General features: G+C 40.9%; 1 pseudogene; it reads left to right on the top strand.

Moving 5' to 3' along the window:
• Nucleotides 1–1,687: 1,687 nt before the first annotated feature.
• Nucleotides 1,688–4,182, top strand: LOC118650408 (annotated as a pseudogene).
• The last annotated feature ends 16,111 nt before the right edge of the window (nucleotides 4,183–20,293 follow it).

Genomic DNA, 20,293 nt, shown 5'->3' on the forward strand with positions numbered 1-20,293 from the left:
AATATTGATATAAGTGAATAATATAAGCAGTTCAAGTGTTGAAACGTAGATCTTAAAGTACAAAAAGAATACAGAGAAGAAATAAAGAACTAACTTTCTGGGACATTTGGACCTTCTCTCATGAATAAGAGTTCAAAGTTGGGAAGATTTTCCAGGCAGAAGAAACAGTATGTGCAAAGGTCAGAGAGATGTGGAAGAGCAAGGTGATCCTATGACTTACAATGGCTGGGCAGGCTTGAGCATCGGGGTGAAGTCTCCCTCCTAAGCATCCTTCCTCCTTCCTCCTCTCTGCTACATGGTGCCAACACATGATGCTGGTGATGAAGAGACTGAGCAAGAGTGGAGATAAAACAATAAAAATTAGGGCCTATAAATTGGCAGCCTATGAACCACATTATGTTAGCAGATGGTTTGCATTCAGTAGACACCGTATTACAAAACCAACCAACCAAACAAACAAACAAAAAACCACATTGAGCTGACATTTAATAATTTGTGGTTTAGCCTAAAACAAAAAAACAAAAAAACCCCACACCTGTATTTTTGGCTTCTCTTAAAGAGTTGAACTATTTGGTCACATTTCATCCACATTTCTTCATAGCAATAATTTGCTGATGCTACTTTTTGTTGAGTCCGGTTTTCTCCATTTCTTCATAGTCCCCACCATTCCCTTTTGTATCCCCAGTAATCATCACCCTTGGACTGTTCTACATAAAGAAATTATTCTCTATTTATGTTTCACTCAAAGATGATAAAATCAAAGAAGGACCAGGGATGCTGTTTCTTTCAAAACACATGGGAAAAAGCACATTTAAAGGAAGAGGGGGACTATTTCTACATGTTTGGTAAAAATTGCAAAGGAATTTATAAACAAAGTTTAATAGGAGTGAAAATAAAAAAGAGATAAACTCTGTCTTGGCAAGAGTTCACAAATGAGGGCTGTTTCTTCACAAACAGAAAAGGGTATTGAAGAATGAATAGGAGTTTTCCAGATGAAAATTAACCCCTTTGATAGGCGTCTCTTCAATAAAACGTGGGGCCTAAGACAATCTATTATTTTGGAAGTGTGCACCTTTTTCTGTAATTAAAATAAATTGATAATCTTTCATTATAGGGCTACATATCATATGACCATATTATTCCAGGCTATGTTTTAATTACCCTGACCTGAGGCCCTCTTTGAGCCCAGGGGTACCTGGAAGTTCTTTTTAATAAGGAGTTAATGCTCCAGGCTCAGTGCAAAGCCATAGCCACTCTCATATGAAAATGAGGAGTGGAGATACATTCCATAAATCAAAAGCTGGGGAAAATTAGTTAACCCAATATGTCCTGAGATTTTCCATGCTTCCTTAAGGGGGTCCATTATGAATGAATACTTTGCTAGGTCACTGGTATATTTAAAGGGGAAAAGCAAAAAGCATCAGAGCCTTGTGTGCATGTACATATAGGTGTGTTTTTTCAAACCACCACATTCCTTGAAAAGGCTAAAGCAAGATAGCCTTCCTTCAGAATCCTGGCTGGCTGCCTAAACAGAGGCAGAGGTAGCAGACGCCTCTGCCATTAGCTAATTGAGAGATCCTTCCAGGTTCAGCAGTGGCTTGCTGTCCAAAGGTGTGGGTCCCAGTTCACATCTGGGTGGAGGTAGATGTTTTACAGGGGTGTCCAATTGGTCTCGTCGGCTTGTGCCATGTATGGCACAGGTGAGTTAGTGCACACCTGCTGGAGAGGCCCTGGTGCCAGGGACATGCTCACAGCACCACTCAGCCTGGTCTGTTTGTGCTTTTGTCGTCGAGTGCTTTGCGACTAGACAGGGAGAGTGTAATAGCGTCTCCTCATAGCTGGAGGCTTGGAAAGAGGATGTAAGTGTGATTACTGCTGACAGCTAATGGAACATCACCGTTAGAGCCAGTAGTGGAGACGCTGCTTTTGGATGTCAGCTACTTTGGTTCCCATCCCAGAAAATTTCTCATAGGGAACTGATTGATCTTTCAACAAAATGACTGAACCAGCCAAGTTGTTTCTACCTCTTTCATTTCAGTTCCTCACTCCTAAACCACAAAGACAGATGGCAGTTAAGAGGTGAAATGTTTGCTGGGCAAAAGAAAGGAGCGTGGATGCCCAAGGTCTTTGCCATCATTTCCTCTTCTGCAGAAAGAGCAATGACTGACTGACTGGGGGAGGAGAAGGAAAAAATGAAAGCTATGACATATGACTTGCATGCATCTGAATACATATTGGCTTTGGAGATATACACAAACAGCTCAAGGTGGCTCATGAGGTATGCTCATCATGATTGCCCCTATATCTTATAATGTCAATGGAGACCACTAGAAATGTATTCCAGAATAATATAAGAACTTTCCCTCCTGGGCTGTGCCTGCTCATGCTTCCCTCGTGCTCCCTTGGACTGCAAATTCAAGCTCCACACTTAAGCCTTTATTTAGCCATTTATTTCCAGCCTCAGCTCGGGAAACTTTTCTCTTGAGTATCTGCAATTTACTGCAATTATCTATATACTAGAGGCCCGGTGGATGAAAATTCATGCACTGAAGGGGGGTTCCTCAGCCCGGCCTGCCCCCCCTCACAGTCCAGGAGCCCTCAGGGGTGGGAAGCAACCCGGCGATCAGGGGAAAGCGATGCCCCATCACACCTCTGCTGCTGCCACTGCTGGCAGTGCAAGCTTTGGCTGGCCCTGGTTACCTGAGCCTCGGGCAGCCCTGGGGGCTGGGCAGCTGCCATCTGAGGCTTGCCTGTGCCTCAGGCTGGCCCTGGGCTGCTGGGGGGCTGAAGGGACTGGGAGACTCTGGAGGCAGGCACTCGGCAAGGCCGCACGTCTGCTGCCCCAGCGGGGCTGAGGGGACTGGGCATTGCCATCTTGTGGATGTAGGTGCTGCCATCTCTGAGGGCGTGGCAGTCAATTAGCATATACCCTCCTTATTGGCTGTGAGTGCTGCCATCTTTGAGGGCAGGACAGTCAATTAGCGTATTCCCTCTTTATTAAATAGGATATAAAAGCCTAAGTGATTGCTGACCATTCACTGTTCAACCAGTAGCTATGATGTGCAATAACCACCAGGGGGCAGACGCTCAATGCACAGGCATGGAAACATGGAATAGACTGATGAATCTTAGAGGGAAGCGGTGGAGGGGGGAGGGCAGAAAGAGATTAACCAAAGATCTTATATGCATACTAGGTCCCTCAACCTGGCCTGCATCCTCTTGCAATCTGGGACCCCTCGGCGGGTGTCAGAGAGCCAGTTTCGTTCTGATACCCACAGGCCAGGCCAAGGGACTTCTAGTTGTATTATAATTATCCATGTAACTGACTTCTCAACAGTGAGCTCTCCTTCCTCCCCTCCTCCCCCACCCCCCATATATTGAAACAATATTTTTTCAGCAGTAATGTGTCACACAATATTCTAAAGACGAAGAATACAGGGGGAAAGGAAGAAAATATTAACAAATAAACAAGGAAAGGAATTGATTATTTTAAATATCAGTAAGTACTGTGGTCTATTATTCAATCATTTAGAAGTGAAGCAGAGGCTAAAGAGGCTTCAGAGGAAACTGAGAAATACTGCCCATCAGGTGCGAGCATTCTAGAAAAGAAAGTGCTCCAAGAAGGAAGGATTGCTCAGTTTTATCAGTTGCCTCTGCCATTTGCGTGGGCAAGGGGAAGTCTTGAGGGACCTTCATCAGAATAAATCATAGGATGGTGGGAACAAAGACAATCCTGGAGGAAGGATGCAGAAAATAGAAAGATACGAATCCCGTTTCATTCATTTTGTACCATTTTTGTACCTCCAGTGTCTAGCACACAGTAGGTACTTAATTGTTGACCTACTTCCACTGGGGCAGTGATTGAGGAGCAGCAGGCCTGGCTCTGCGCTACCCCATGACCGGGAGCCTCATCAAGGCCCACAAGGTGACCAAGAACATGAGGACACTGAGGCACAGCCACCGCAGGAGTCTCACCAAGTTCCTATGGGACATGATCCTGGAGGTATGTGGCTTTACTTCCTGTCAGCAGCGCCCATGTTGCTGCTCATGGTCTCCAAGGATGAGAAGGCCCTAAAATTCATCAAGAAAAGGATGGGGACACACACCCATTCTAAGAGGAAGAGAGAGGTCCTGAGCAAAGTCCTTGTAGCCATGAGGAAGGCAGCAGCCAAGAAGGACTGAGCCCTGTCCCCTCTGTAATAAAACCTGTTCACAAACAAACAAATACATGTTGACAGAATATATGAATGTCCTGGCCCTTTGCTCCAGCCCATGTAGGTTTGAATTTCATTTTGGGTCCCATCGATCATATCCTATATAAGCATCTCTCGCAGCAATGACATTTTGCTGCATTAATTTATTCGCATGGACATCTCCCTCTACTAAACAATTCCTTGAGGGAAGGGGGTCTGTCACATTTTTGTATCCTGAAAATATAGGACAGTGGTTCTGGGATATGGCAAGCATTTGGTTAACAAATATTGGATAAAGGCGTAGTTATCAGATAACAATAATATTACCTCATTTTTTTTCTAAAATTAGCTAAACATTTCACATCCAAACGGAAGAGTAGCCTAGGGAGAGGTCATCTGGAAAGGCCGTTTTAAACAGAACTAGGCTTTGGACAATACAATGACACCCTTACAAATGAGAGACATAAAGAAACAAAGTTGCAGAGATGCTTAGGGTACCCAAGAAGTCATAAATCCAGAAATAGTCCAGAAAGGCCATTTTCTATATGAGGTTCTCTCTGTCTCTTTCTCCCGCTGTCTCTGGCAGCCAGCGTGGTTTATTTACTTTCCACGACTTGGACACCTTGGAGGAGCTGCCCAGCCCTGACTCAGCGCAGCTGGACCTTCCTGGGCTGTCTGTCCCGGCAGCTGCTGCAGCTCCTCACTGCCTGCAGCGCTGTGCCAGCTGTCGCCGCCTGCATCACACCACAGTAATGGGAACAACTGGAAGCAATAATGTGTCTCCCCATTTGCCTAACAATACCAACATGGACAATAACTCAGAAGACTGAAGATTTGTGCTGTAATTTAATAAACCCCATGCACATTTCTACAATTGAGCACCACATCTGTGCAATGGATCCTCGAAGTATAATATTCTTTTATAAGGGACCATTAACCAATCTTAAGTTTATAGGTTTCCTTAAATCTTTTTCATCAGCTGTTAAACTACAGTAAAGAGAAAATTGCCTCTTATGAGACAAGGGACAGTAAAATACAAAGACTGTGATTAAACGTCAATCAATTAAGGATTATAATATAATAAAATGCTGACTGATGATTAAAATGAGCACATTCTAGGAGAATTATATAAGCAATATTAAGAAGTATTTTTAAAAGTCAGTTAGAATAAACTTCAACGAGATCACATTATCTATGAGTCTTTTGCTCCATAAGTAAAAAAAGGTCGATAAGAAGCATTCTTCAGGTACTAGTACATAGGTCTCAAAATTCGCATTGAACTTCCATGCTAAGAAATATTATTTTAGCTTCTCATTTTACTATTCCCCAGTCTCCAGAATTTTAAATTCTTTTCTGAACAGAATAAATAATGGCATTTTTGTTTCAGCTGGTTTTCCACCAGTGTGTGCAGCTGGGCAACAGTTTATGAAAATGGGTTGTGCTGTAAAACCACCAAACAAACATTGCAATTGAGGTAACAAAACAGATTAGAACTGAGAGCCCCGGAAAGGAGCTCTGGGACTGTCTATAAAACGTCACAACCTAAGCCTTCCTGAAATGGTGCCTTATAGAATTTCTTTTTCTGAAGGTCAGAACACACTTCTGTCTAGGATGAGATCACCTTCTGCTGCCAAAGAGTTGCAAGTAACCAAGGCGACCCACTGTATTTCTGCCTTCCATAGGCTACACATCTTCTCCATCAGCATCTTCATTTGGGCTGGAGTTATGATGGGAGGCCTGAGCAAACTACTTCAGGTTTGGTCACCTCGCACACCAAAAAAGACTCAGTGGCTTCTTTCTCATTGCTCTGGCTGTCATATTTTTTCTCCAAGTATATTAGTGGCAGCAGGCCATTTTTTTCCGTGCTGAGCTGCTCCTTCCTCAGACCTTCTCTTCCACATTGCCTTCCCAAAGCAATTTTCCTGCTACACTGTTTGTACCTCGTCCCTTTGGAGCTCCAAAGGCATCCAGACTCCTGCCAGTTTGCAGGGAGCATTTTGAAGCTTGTTGCAACAGCTGGCTTATATGAGCCTTGGAGGAAAAGCATGCATACACGTGGTAGCACATTTGACGCACTAGAGCAGCTGGCAAAGTAAGCAGAGACCAAAGGTGTGGGTAGCTCACAGCTTTGCTAGAAACTGTGCTGGAGGAGCCTTGCACAGAAGACAGAAGCATAATTAATGGATAAATCCCAGTGCAGCCTGGCTTCTGCCCTTGTCATTCTATGGGAACTACTCCAATGAAGGTCACCAATGACCTTCTAATTACCCAATTAGATGGATGCTTTTCAGTCAATGTTTTCCTAGGCATCTCTGCTGAACTTGGCAGGATGTTTGAGTGACATGCAGAACATCACACACTCACTAAGTAACAAAGCTGAAATTTGAAACAGGGAGGCTTAACCTTAAACTCAAGATCTGCCTATTGAACATGGTTGCCTAGTTGTTCAGCATTTCACAGAGATTATAAAGAAAGGATGAACGGGAGAAAATGATGGCTTGACTACTCTTATTTTCTCTCCTTTGTAGAAAAGACCCAACATGACAGTAATGATATTTTAAGAAGGTGTAAAGCCACAAGGACAGAAAGGCAGTGGAGGACAAGAGATTTCTAGAAACTTTTGAAAGATAGAAATAGGAAAATACCCAAAATGCATGCAGGGATCAGAAGAAGCATTCTAAAAAGCCATGAGTAATAGTTAAGATATCTCTATATCTCTATACCTCTCTATATATCTCTATATCCATCTACCATTTAAAGAATATAAAAGAAACAAAACAACTTTCCCAGCAGAACAAACTCTAAGGACACCAAGTCCTGAGGGAAGTGGAGGTGAGCCTTAGATGAAACAAAGCCAGATGGGTTGAAAGCCTGTAGATAAAGGAGTCGCTGCCCTCGATCTCATTCCCTTTCCTATGAAACAAAGTCACTGTACTCCTTCCTCCAAACCAAGAGGAACGTAGAAAGCTTGGTTACTGGAAAAAATCAATCAGAAAAAACTTCAGACTTGGGGTACAGAGGTGGGCTAAGTGAAGCTAAGACCAGAAAAGATGAAGAGTTAGTCGAATTTCTAGCCTCTTCATCCTATTTGCAATTCTGCTTCTAGAGGGTCTGTATTCAGGCCTAGCACACCAAAAAAGACACTCTTCTTCCCCCTCTACCCCTTGTTCCTAGATTTTTTTCCTGGATAGCTGAAATGCTACAAAGAAGGTGGGAATTCTATACATGACAAAGCCAGGTAGCCACCTGATCACCATATGATGTTGACAAGACTCATTCACATAGAGCTTTCAATAAGCTCTGTAGTTCTGCCTATAAATTATGAATGAATGGTTGCTGAGTAATTCTTCCACAATGAAAAGTCAAAAATGAACAAATAGAAAATAATAACAAATAAACAAAACAAGGAACTCTGTATAACACATATCAAGGCAAGGAGAAAAAGAAATTTAAGCTAATGTCATCACAGAGAGAAGAGCATTGCCTTCACAAAATAAAACTCCCAGATAACAAGAAAGAACTCAAATAACGCAGATGATAAATGCACTAGAAGAGTTAGAAGATAAATGCAAGGTCAATCAAGGTGTATAAAAAGGGCAGGTACATGGAAAATATGAGAAATAGTTAAGAAAATTAGAGATTAGTAACAAGTCACATATAGCAGGTCTGGAACAAGCAAACACAAAAACATGGAGGAAGAGAAATTGTCAAATAAATAAAAACAAAAAAAATTCCCCAAATGGTTAAACATGAATTTGTAAATTGAAAGAGTCCACCAATTCAACACACACACACACACACACACACACACACACACACACACATGCACACCAGACTTAACCAAGGCCCATTACTATAGAACTTTAGAACCCTGGAGATAAAGAATGATATTTAAAATGTTAGAGATGATAAATAGATAGATAGATAGATAGATAGATAGATAGATAGATAGATAGATAGAATGAGAATCATAGAAAAAAAGATGACCAATAATTCTGCATGAGACTTCTCAACAGCTACACAGGAAGCGATTAGACTAAAGAACAATGATTTCAAATTCTAGTGGGAAATAATTGTATTAGTAAGATACTGGACCACGTGCTCCAGCAAAGTGAATAAATAAATCAGGATCAAACGCCAAGAAGGGCATCAGAATTTTTCTCAAAAGCAACCAGAGGAGAACACAAGGCTGTGGGAATGAGGTCTCCAAGGGAGAAAATGGAAACGATATATTATCTATTTGATTATTTTGAAAATATATTAACAGACATTAGAAAGATATGTTGGAGCACCTGACTAAAATAAATGAGTACTCTTTTTATAGAAAACTAAGCAGGGTTGGGGGTGGGAGCCTCTCCCACCTCCATGGCAGTGCTAAGGATGTCCAACTGACGGCTTAAGTCCACTCCCCATGGCCCTAAGCCATCAGTCAGACATCCCCCAAGGGCTTCCAGACGCAAGAGGGTGCAGGCTGGGCTGAGGGACTTCCCCCCACCCCTGAGTGCATGAATTTCATGCACTGGGCCTCTAGTTTTTTAATAAAAATGTTACAAATCTAAGAGAAAGACAGAGAAGTCAGAAAGCTCTTCATCTACCACTACAGGAAGTTAAGAAGATAATGTGTGATAAATAAAGAATTTAGGTCATGAGCCTGTTACCTGGAAATATGAGGGTAAATATTAACACCTGAAAGGGTTAACAGTGGTGGTCTCTGTGATGATGTCCTGGGCATGGTGAAAAATATGACAGGAGTATTTTTCATTATGTCATCTAGTATTCTATGATTTTAAAGAACTATATGCATGTGTTCTCTTTATATAGCTAATAAGTAATTGAATTCTTAAAATTTAGAAAAATACCAATGATCTCTAGGTGATTTTGCTGTATCCTTCCCAATGGGGCATGCTCTTGCTTCTTCTGGTTGGGAATCACCAAGCTTTGGGAGGAAATGTACTGGTCAGTAGCCATTGGAAATTTGGCTCCTTTCCCAGTTATTTCTCAATGTCCATTAATTATTCAATATTCAGGTTGTATGTGTGTACACCCCTCTGTGTACATTTAGAGGTTAGTGAACAAAAAGCTTTGAGGACCAAGAATAAAAAGAACTTAAGGTGCTAATGGGATTTCTAATTTAGAGACCAGACTCCAACAATTGTTCATTTCTGTGTCATTCAATATGAATTTAGCAGGTCACTCATATCAGTAATATCTCTTTAGTCTAATTATTACAAAATAGAGGGAAATCACTGAGGTATTTTTTAAAAATATATATTTTAACTTTATTTCAGAGAGAGGAAGGGAAAGGGATACAGAGATAGAAACATCAATCAGCTGCTTTATACATGCCCACTACTAGGGATTGAGTCTGCAACCCCAGACAGGAATCAAACTAGCAACCTCCTGGTGCATGGGACAATGCTCCACCAAATGAACCACAGCAGCTGGGCAAGGTGAGTTGTTTCAAAATATTTTATCATTTTGAAATATAACACATATAAAGAAAAGTGCACTAACTATAAAACAATCAATAAATTACTACAAAGTCAATCTCAGAGTAATCACCATTCAAGGCAAGACATAGAACATTGTGGGGCACCCTAGAAGTCCTCTGCATTCACCTTTCTTACTGTAACCACTATCTTGACTTTTATGGCAGCCTTCTTTTTCTTTTATTTATGGTTTCAGCACTGGGGTATGTATTTAATTTAATTAAGTCCAGGCTTAATTTGGAGTTTAAGCAAACTGGAGCTTCTAGTTGGCTAAATGGAGTCAGGGTGAGGTCTGGCTGGTGTGGGGAGGAAATTGATGGACTTCAACACCTCAACATGCCTTAAGTACTTTAGATCAGGGTTTCTCAACCTCAGCGCCAGTGACTTCCTGGGCTGGATAATTCTTTGTTGTGGGGACTGTCCTGTGCATTGTTTAGCAGTACCCCTGGCCTCTACCCACTAGTTGCCAGTAGCATCACTCTTCCAGTTGTAACAACCAAAAATGTCAGAAGATATTCCCAAATAACCCCTAGGAAAAGGGCAAAATTATCCTCTGTTGCAAAACCACTGCTTTAGGCGAATTAAAGGACTACTGTTGTCCAAAATGCCACTTGATCTAAAAAGGCAACTGCAGGCCCTTGGGGGCATTCTACTACCTAGTCCTAGCCAAACGGTTGACAAGCCAGCCTGAAAGTTCTAGACTATTTCACAACTCAGCCAGAGGCTGCAAACTCTGGGGAGATTTAGCCAGTTTCAGTGGTCTGAAGGTCAACTCCAGTGTCTCGGGTGGTAAGCCTTTCAAGATGGGATGCTCCCACTCAAATCACTGAATGCCCAGCAGTTTCTCAAAGAATCGGCAGACGAGACATTATTCAGTGATTTCTTTCCCCATCACTCCCTTTGCATTTTTGGACCTTTAAAAACTGCCAACTTAAGAAATGGTCATATGGTATTAAATGTGTCAATATTAAATGTGTCAAGTGTATCGTAGTACATTATGAATGTGTACTCATATATAAGTATAACAATGTATTTTATAATGTTGTAAATATGCACACATCTGTATTTATAAACACATGTGTAAACTGTAATAAAATACATATTACATGAAGTGAGATATCAGTATTAGAGGATACAATCTGAAGAATGAAGAATGGGTGATGGAGTCCCAAATCTGATATTTACCAGCTGTTCAACCTTGAGCCAGTTCCTTATCCCTCTGAACTTCACCTTTCTCACTCACCATGAAACTCATCAAGCACACCTCTTAGGGTTTTGTTTTTTTTTTAATCTAGTGACATGAGAAATGTGAAAATGTGTTATAAACAATAAAGCACTATGATAATTGGTTGCATTGCCATTTTCTAATGCTTCAAGGAGAAAAAGAGATTCAGGGCTTGCATACAATACTGTAGGGCTTCTCATAATGGTTTCTTTTTATTGAACTGATGGGCCAACAGCAGAGTAAGAATTGACTCCTGAGGCAGAACTGCAGGCGTATAAAAGTTCACATTTGCTCCTGAACACTCTTCAGGTGTCAGAGGGTCTTTCCTGATTTTGGGGATCTTGTTTCTCCCACTCATTTTACCTTTCACATAAAAGGTAAGAATTTAGTTAATGTATTTATTGCTTATTCTAAATAAATCTCAGTGAGACACCATTGATCTTTCCATGTTGCAGACTCCTGTGGTCAGGGTTCACACCTCTGCTTTTTGCTTTGTCCAGTGACTGACAGAGCACCACATGCAAGGAGTTACCTAATGATGTCATGGGATTAGAGGAGTAAGTTCTGGAAGAATGTGAGGGATCCTGGTCTGGAGATGAGCACCAGAGTCCTCTGCTGGCGTAGAGAGTGATGGTAGGACAGGAGGAGAAACTGTGTGACAGGGTAGCTAGGAAAGACTTCTGAGTAGATGATATTTGAAAAGATATCTGCATGATGAGAAGAAGAACAGCCATTATGTATTTTGATTCTCTGTTATTAGGAGCATACTTAGACCATGATAATTTTTAATTATGTGATCAATATTCATTTATATAGGTAGAGATATAGATAATGTATTTAAAGCCATCCAGGATAATCTCATCTCAAATGAGATTATTTGAATATTTACATTAATTACATCTGCAAAAACACTTATTCTAAATAAGGCCACATTCTAAAATTCCAGACAAATGTCTATTTTGGGGTGCAGTGTTAAACTACTACAATCATATAAGAAATTCATAATGTTGATACTACTTCTGCTATTAATAAATGATATAAGTGGCACTACAAGGTTATATCTGCTTTATTACTATTGCTCTCATATAAAATTACACTCATATAATTACACTTTTGAGATAACCCATTTTTCTACAAAGGTACTCTTTTATAAATAATATAAATTACCTGGAACTATTACCCACATTTGTACTTTAATTTTATGTTCAAAGCAAAATTATACCAAGGTTGTATATTCCAGACCGTAAGAACTGTGTTACTTTCATTGACTTTGTTGTAGGTGCAGTGGAAACGTTTTCAATAATAATGTTCCAATCTATAAAATAGACCCAATCACCCGATGGATGGTGTGGATTTAGTTTGCCTCAGTTTAAGTTTCCATCTTTCAGAATGTGAGGAAAGTTAGATAATCAATATTCTTGACCTACCAGCTATGCTAAACTTTTATGGCTGCCTACCCCTAGAGAGATGCCATTTTCTTTGCATTGAAAGATTTGCAAAGTATCTGGACCAAAGTGACTAGAATTGCCCTTATTCACAAAAGGCCTCAGCGAGCAGATTAAAAACCAATTCCCTTCCTCTGCTGCCTTTTCATCTGACTCTTGTGGTCATTTTTGCTGATGTCAGCTGCACTCTCCCCAGCTATCACTGTCGTTTTCCTACAGAGATGGATGACTGAGTGGACTGGTGGTGTAGCTATCCATCACATATGCCTGTGGATGATCAAGGCCATGTCTAAGGCTCCAATAAGTGTGGCTTGCACCCAGCAACATAGCCCTCTGTGCCACCCACAGAGAATCAGGGAACCTGAAAGATTTTCTACTTATTTCAGAATTCTGCTAACTGCTCACCTACTGAGATCGAAAAGTGGAAACAAAGATGAGATGAAAAGTGAAAAGGAGACGGAAAAAAACTGAATAAAGATATCCAGGAATTGAGGCACTGGGTTCCAGGGGCTCTTTGAGCTTGCTGCTTTTGTGGAGAGCAGTCTGCCAAGACTTAGTATACAAATAATAATGCCTTTGTGGGTCAAAGGACCTAGAGCAACTGAATTAGGCATTTACCTGGGTGTCAGAGAGGTGAATTGCTGCTCACAGAGATATGGAAAAATGTGTTCCTTGAAGATCCTCCAATATTAAATACCTAGATGTCCTGAGAGCTTAATAAACATTACAGAAGGATCTAGTTTCTCCTCTGGAGCTTTTACTGCCATAGTCATTCATTTAGCATTATTAGGCAGGCCTGCTTACTGATTCACTGGTGAACTCCAAAGAGGTGCAGTGAATGCAGTGAGCAACTCAGAGTTAGCGACTATTTCAATAACAAGGATTTGGATTTATAGCTTAAGTCATTTAAGACCCATTTAAAAAAAAAACACACAGAAAAATGAATAGTAGTGACAAAAATTTTTTAAACTTAATTTATGAAAAATGTGAATACCTTCTACACGGGCCAGGAAAAATCTTTGGAGTGTACGTGAGTTGTCATGCTCTCCCCTCCAAGGTCGTCCTTCAGCAAACACTAATTGAACACCTACCACTTGGATTCAGGTAAAAGGGCTTGCATCTAAGGAGTGCACAGTCTGTCGAGGGGCACCAAACTCATGGATCCTCATTTTCTCTCACTTTAGAAATACACCAATTTATGCCTTCTTCCCATTTTCTAAGCTGAGAACCTGTGTCTTCTACAGTCATAAATAGAACACATAATAACTGATCTATGTTAGCACTGGGGTTACAGAGAACACCCAGAAAGCCTCCTACATCCTCTGATGTAGCAGGAACAGTGTATGGGTGACTGCTGGAGACAGCGTCATGGCCTGGGTTAGAGTGCTGTCCTTACCGAGATTTTAAACTTCTACCACAGAGAAATGAGTACGTCATATAAAGCACGTCAGGAAGATATTTTTAAGAGGCTCATACTCTTCCTATATAGTTGTCCAGTGCTGTGTCACAAGGGAACTGTTTTCAAATATGACTTGATGTATTCATACAAATTTTACATATTTTACATTCAATATATCTTATGCATTGAACTAGTCAAAGTCACAGCTCCTTCAGAGATCTTTGTCTTTAATGAGACTCATCAGACAAGAAGACTGTTGAAATGTTATGAAGAAAACCAACAGTATTACATTATGAGCACAGCTAGTACCATTTTTCATTCAATATGATGCTGTTCTGATTGGAAATCCATAATCTGCTATTAACCCTGAGATTTTCCTTCCAAACAGTGGACAAACAAAATGATTTTCCCCCTTTAGAACTACTCTTCTCTGGAGCCTCATATCCTAAAATGTGCCAAGTTTAGCTTTTTATTTATATTGTTTGTATCACAATATAAATGTATTGTGCCTGCAAGAACATTGCAAAATTTAAAAGCTCAGAGAAGTGAGTGTCTTTCCAAAGTTGACAGCAATCGGCAGAGTTAAGCTGCTACTGCTGCTGACTGCTTAGCACACACTCTTTACCTGAGAGGAGGGAGAAGGTTTGGGCTCTCCTTCAGCTTTTTATCATTCCAAGATCAGCTGACACCGATTAGCTCAACAAATCCTAAAATTAGGTAAAATAAATCATTTGTATTATCTCGCTGCACGTATGAATTCACGGTACCCAGCTGAGAGGTCAGTGGAGGGCTGGAATCCAGCCCACATTTGGTCATCAAGCTATGGGCCATGCCCTAGAATTCACTCCAAGAAAAAGGCACCACATTCTAATTTGCACAAAGACACCAGATCAGCTGCTGGCCACCCTGTGCATAGCGAGATCTACAAACGAGTTTAGGGGTCCAATTCAGCTTTCATTCTTCTTAATACTCCCTGTGTTCCTAAGCACATAGCTCTTCCTCGCCATTTATTGGAACAGGTCTCAAACCAATTCATGACACCTTTTAATTTCAACTAGTTTGGAAGAGTGTAAGAAGAAATTTTATGTTTCTTTTATTTTTTATTTTATTTTTATTTTTGTTTTATTGATTTTTTAGAGAGGAATGGAGAGGGACAGAGAGTTAGAAACATCGATGAGAGAGAAACATCGATCAGCTGCCTCCTGCACACCCTCCACTGGGGATGTGCCCACAACCAAGGTACATGCCCTTGACCGGAATCGAACCCAGGACCATCTGGTCTGCAGGCCGATGCTCTATCCACTGAGCCAAACCGGTTAGGGCTTTTATGTTTCTTTTACATTTAAAAGCATTTCTGGTGATCTATACGTATTGCTGTGCTATGGCATGACTTGTCCATATTCTGTAGCATCTCCAGTTTGGGGAAAAACATGCATTATGGCTATCATTAGATTAGATGCTATGAGGAATGAAAAAAAGGATTGTGGGCATCTGGGTTTATTTACATTGCATAATGTGTTTGTGCACATTTAGAAGATTTTGTTCTTGTTTTTGCCCAATTTGGAGTCTAATTTGGATAGTTAGAATATCCTGTCTATCTCTTTCATGTGCTGCATAGTAAGTTGTTTGTTCTTCAAGGCCTTATGTCACCTCCTCTGTGAAGCCTTCCCACTATCAGGCAGTGGCCTACATGTTCCCTTCCCATGAACACATTTATTGCAGTCTTTACCACTGGTAGTGTGTATCTGCCAGCTCTATTGGGCCAGCCAGGCGATGAATGAGTTCTTTGAAGAGAAAGACTGCACCGAATACATTTTTGCAGCCCCAGAGTCAGGGGAGGGGGAGCCTGGACACTCCGTGATGCAGAGAATGCTAATTGAGTCCAGGTGAATGCATGATTCCTGAAGTGTGATCCTTAGTTAATCTTTTAGGGTTATGGCTTCTTTGAAAATGCTTTATACTCTCTCCCCAGAAAAAAAGTACATATATGCACACTCACATTTTGCATTAACTTTTTAGCTGTTCTTTGGCACTCTCTGAAACCCTTCATGGACCTTCCTGAACTCAGATGAAGAACTACTTGCTAAAGGAAATAAATAAATATCCTTGCTAAGATAAAGTGCTAAACATTTCCCTGCTATTTCCTTCACTCAAATATTTATTGTGCTGGATGCAGAAGATGCTGCGATGAATATCATGCAGTACTCACCTCCCAGAGAGACTGACACATGAGTCAATAATGATACTAGGGCATGGTAAGTACTATTGTAACAATGTATGTAGAATGATGGCCTTAGAGAAGTGGCTTTCAGATTCATGATTTTATGGACTAAAATTTTCATTCATATATATATATATATATATATATATATATATATATATATATATATATCCATACAAGTGGTTACATTTTTATCCCAAATCAGTAACCAAAGGACTTGTATGCATGCATATAAGCCTAACCAATGGACACAGACACTAGGGGGGTGAGAGCATGAGTTGGGGGGTGAGGGAGGCAATGGGGGAATAAGGACATATGTAATACCTTAATAAAAAATGTGTTTTTTTTAAGTTTCTACTACCACCCCCATTTCAAAAAGTCTGACTCCCCCAAAAGAAAGAAAATGTATAATTTTGGAACCAAAAAAAAACCCTTTTTAATTGATCACATCTAATTTTGTGAGAATAAATTTTTTCTCATTTTATTGTGGACCTCTGAAATCTTCTCATACATTGGCACCAGACACTGAGTATTTGAATTTCACTACCTTAGAGAGCTATTGAAGTCAGTCCCCAGAACTGTCCAAATTGAACCTTAAGTGATCATTGTGGAGTCAGAATAGGGAGAGAACCAGAGGGACACATTTATTTCAGGCAGATACAATAATAGCTGAAAGACTCAGAGACTAATTACACATAATATGCAGATAAGGTAATAATGGGGTGAGCTCGAAGGTGAAATGGGCAAGCGTTGGGAATTCTTAGGAACTGGACTTACATAGAGGAAGGACATTTCGTGCTGGTTGGGTGCAGAGGCCAGTGCAGAGGGAAGCTGTAAGAAGTTTGGGGCCCCTGTATGAAGAATTACTCACCCTGAAACCATGTGTAAGAGCAAATTAGCCAGGAAGACACTCCTCCTGGCAGTGTAAGAGAAGAGAAAGGAGGGTTGGGAGGCAGGGAGGAGAGCCTGAGTCTGTGCTGGAAGAGACTAAGGGCAGGCAGGCTGCAGAGTGGAATTTGCACCAGAGACTGATGGGAGGATAGGACAACCAGCTCAGGGCAAACATTCAGAAAGTCGTTCAGTAGGTAAGGTCAAGAGGGCCTTTATTTGCTAGTTAGAAATGGAACTAGAGTATAAATATAAATTCAAGATATACGGAAGAAACAGAAGAACCCGGGGTAGATCTATATCCACAGAATTAATATTATCTTATTTTAAAATAATTTAAAGGTATCCTCTGCTCTATATGCCATGATTTTATTTAATCAGCTTATTTAGTTAATCAAACCTTAGTAAATACATATGTCATTCAAAAATATTTCTCACAATTGTATCAATCCTATTGAATGGTGTTTGTTGATGATGATTTTTTAAACTTTCAGCTCTGAAAGAGTTTATAAACAGATTACTCAGATAGTCTAGCTAATTTAAAGTAATTTAAAATGTTATGTGATCCAAAATTACTTTCTCCGATGAACTGTAGATACGTGTCCCACATCCAACCCATGGCTACTGCTACTAAATAATCCTCTATTAAGAAAAATAAGCCTTTAATGAAAGGCTGTTAATATTTCCGGGTCTGTTTCCATTGGGAGAATATTGTACATTATCAAAGCTCACTCTCAGATGCTTTCTGTTTATGGCATGTAAATAGTTAAAAGCCATCTTTCCCCAGAATCACTGTTTCCTACCAGCCTTTTCCTCCACCTAAGATTATCCTTTTAAATTTTTCACAAATAACTTTTAGACACATTTCTTATTATAGCATTACCACAGCCAGCACAGACATCTTCCTTTTCCTTTCTCCCGCCACGTGTACACATAATGGAGTCTCTTATTAAATATACATGCAATTCCTTGTTGCATATAAATGTACCTCATCAAAGAATAAGGGAGACCCTGAGACTCTGCTATCGATTGATCATAAAGACAGGGTAATATCTGAATGATCTTCTTGCGCTTCTCTAAAAAAAAACAACAAAAAAAAAAACACCACCACCACCAACAACAAAACCCTGAAAAAATCATGTAACTTAAGCGACCATCATAAGGAGCTCTGATGTGGTTCCCTTCTTACATATTTATTAGGCTGCTTTCTTACATATTTTTTGAGAACACGAAAAGCAAAACTGCTTTCCTTCTTTCGGAAGAGAAAATACAAAAGTCACAGGTTTTGTCTTCATGGGCAATACTCTTGTCTTTGGGGAAGATGCCAGTCTGAATGAAGAAAGTCACATTGTGGGCATGGGGTGGGGGACTCATATTAAAATGAGCCAGTAGTTAAATACTTTTTGATAGTTCAAATGCTTAGAGGAAACGCCGTGCAGTGCCACGGAAGGTCTTTTGAATAAGTAAGGAAGAAGAATATTTCTCATATCCAAACAATTTCATTTTAACATTAGATGCAAATGAGTTGAAATTTATAAACATATGAGGCAGGGGAGAAGGAGAAAATCAGAAGCTGAATTAAGGAATAATAGTCTGGAAGAACTAATAGTCTATTGTTAGGTTGCAGGTGCAGGCTTCCTCAGAAAGCTGCTCTCCGTCGGCTTGGGAATGCTGAATTCACTGCTGGAAAACACACCAGGACGGGTGACTCGCGCCAGGGCTGCACACGCTAGGTGAAACGTATCTATTGACTTACAAGCTGGATGCATGTGTCAAAATGCAATCGGGTATTTTTGTAATAATAGCGAGCAGGCACGGCTGTAAATTATTTATGGGGCATATTCAGTGCAAACAGGTTCGTGCACACATCCTCTTCAGCTTGACCGCCCTGGTTTTAGATCACGCAGGCATTCAACTCCTCAGAGAGCTGCTCTTATCACTGCACATCCTAAATGGGGGCCCAAGCTGCAGCCAGTTCCACCGCTCACAGCGGCGCGGCCACTGGCTAACGCTCTACCTCAAGGTTCAGTGAGTAAACACGGTCCCTCTGCCCGCTCTCACGCCCGCCTGGCCCTGCTGATGTCAGGTAATATCAGACATGAAGGCGGATCGATCCCCGAGCGGAGGCAGGGCAGTGCTCCGCTATCTGTGTGCAGAAACATGGAAGAAAGTGCACAGACAAGGCCACCGGTGATCTTAACGCAAGCTGACAGTTCACTAATGCCATGTTTCGGAGGCCGGGAAGGGCTGGCTAGCCAGCCAAGTCCTCGGTTTAGATTTAAATAAGCGTGACGCCCAACTGCAATCCAAGGCATGGATTCCCCCTTCTGCCCCTGCGATTTCAGCCAGGTCCGTTGCCATCTCTTCTCCGTGATCAATGTAGGCAGGTGGGCTTCTCGCAGTGCCATACAGACCGCCTGAAAGGCTACAGCATCTTTTACATTTTAAGAATTAAAACCACAAGGGAGAGCCAAGTCTCTGTTAATATTTCAGGAAGGCTCTTCCGCCTCCCCAAACAGGCAATTAATGAGATACGGACCTCAGATGTCCCAGGTCAGATAACTATACATTTCTCTGTACCTTCTTTGTCCTTTGAGATGAAAAGATATTACAGACTTTCTACTGCGTAATATGGAAGAACTATTTTGTCATAAGAGATCGCAGCTTTTATCTGTGGGGCTTAGAACAAGAAGTGGGTTAAACTAGCTATCTAGTCTGCAATTTATAAACATAGTAAAAGAGATGCCAGCACAACTGTCGGGGCCAAACTGGGAAAGATAATGGGCACTGCCAGATGGAAAGAGTGGAAAACAAAACCTGTGGGTTCTAGAATAAGCTCTCTTTAGGATTTGATAGCAACAGTTTCTCTCCCAAATTGTTTTGCAGAATGTGAGAAAGCAACAGATAAAAACATCTCCATGGCTCAAAGGGCATGGTACCAGAGATCAGAAACCCTGGTTCTGCCGCGTAAAAGCCTGTATGACTTAAAACCATTCATTTAACTTCTCTGAGAGCCAGTTGCTCCATCTATAAAATCTTAAAAATAAAATCCTCCCTGAATGTCATTTTGTTGTAAGCACGAAATAACATGATATAAAGAAAGAAGGTTATTGCGGTAGTTTGAGTGGTGAAACGCACCCCCCCCCCAAAAAAAAAGGCGATTTCTAAATGTCTGGTAGCTGTGAATGTAACCTTAGTTTGAAGAAAACATAAAAATTCAAATGCATTTTTTCAATGATTTGATTAAGTTAAAGGTCTTGAGCTAGAGATCGTCCTGGATTATCCGCGTGGTCTCCAGATCCAATGATTAGTTCTCTAAGAGGCACAAAGAAGAGAAGACAGAGATGGAGGAGGAGACCCTCTGAAGAGGGAGGCAGGGATTGAAGTTATGCAGCCACAAGGCAAGGAAGCCAACAGCCACGGGAAGCTGGAA

Source organism: Myotis myotis, unplaced genomic scaffold, assembly GCF_014108235.1.
Source record: "Myotis myotis isolate mMyoMyo1 unplaced genomic scaffold, mMyoMyo1.p scaffold_m19_p_3, whole genome shotgun sequence".
Lineage (NCBI taxonomy): Eukaryota > Metazoa > Chordata > Mammalia > Chiroptera > Vespertilionidae > Myotis > Myotis myotis.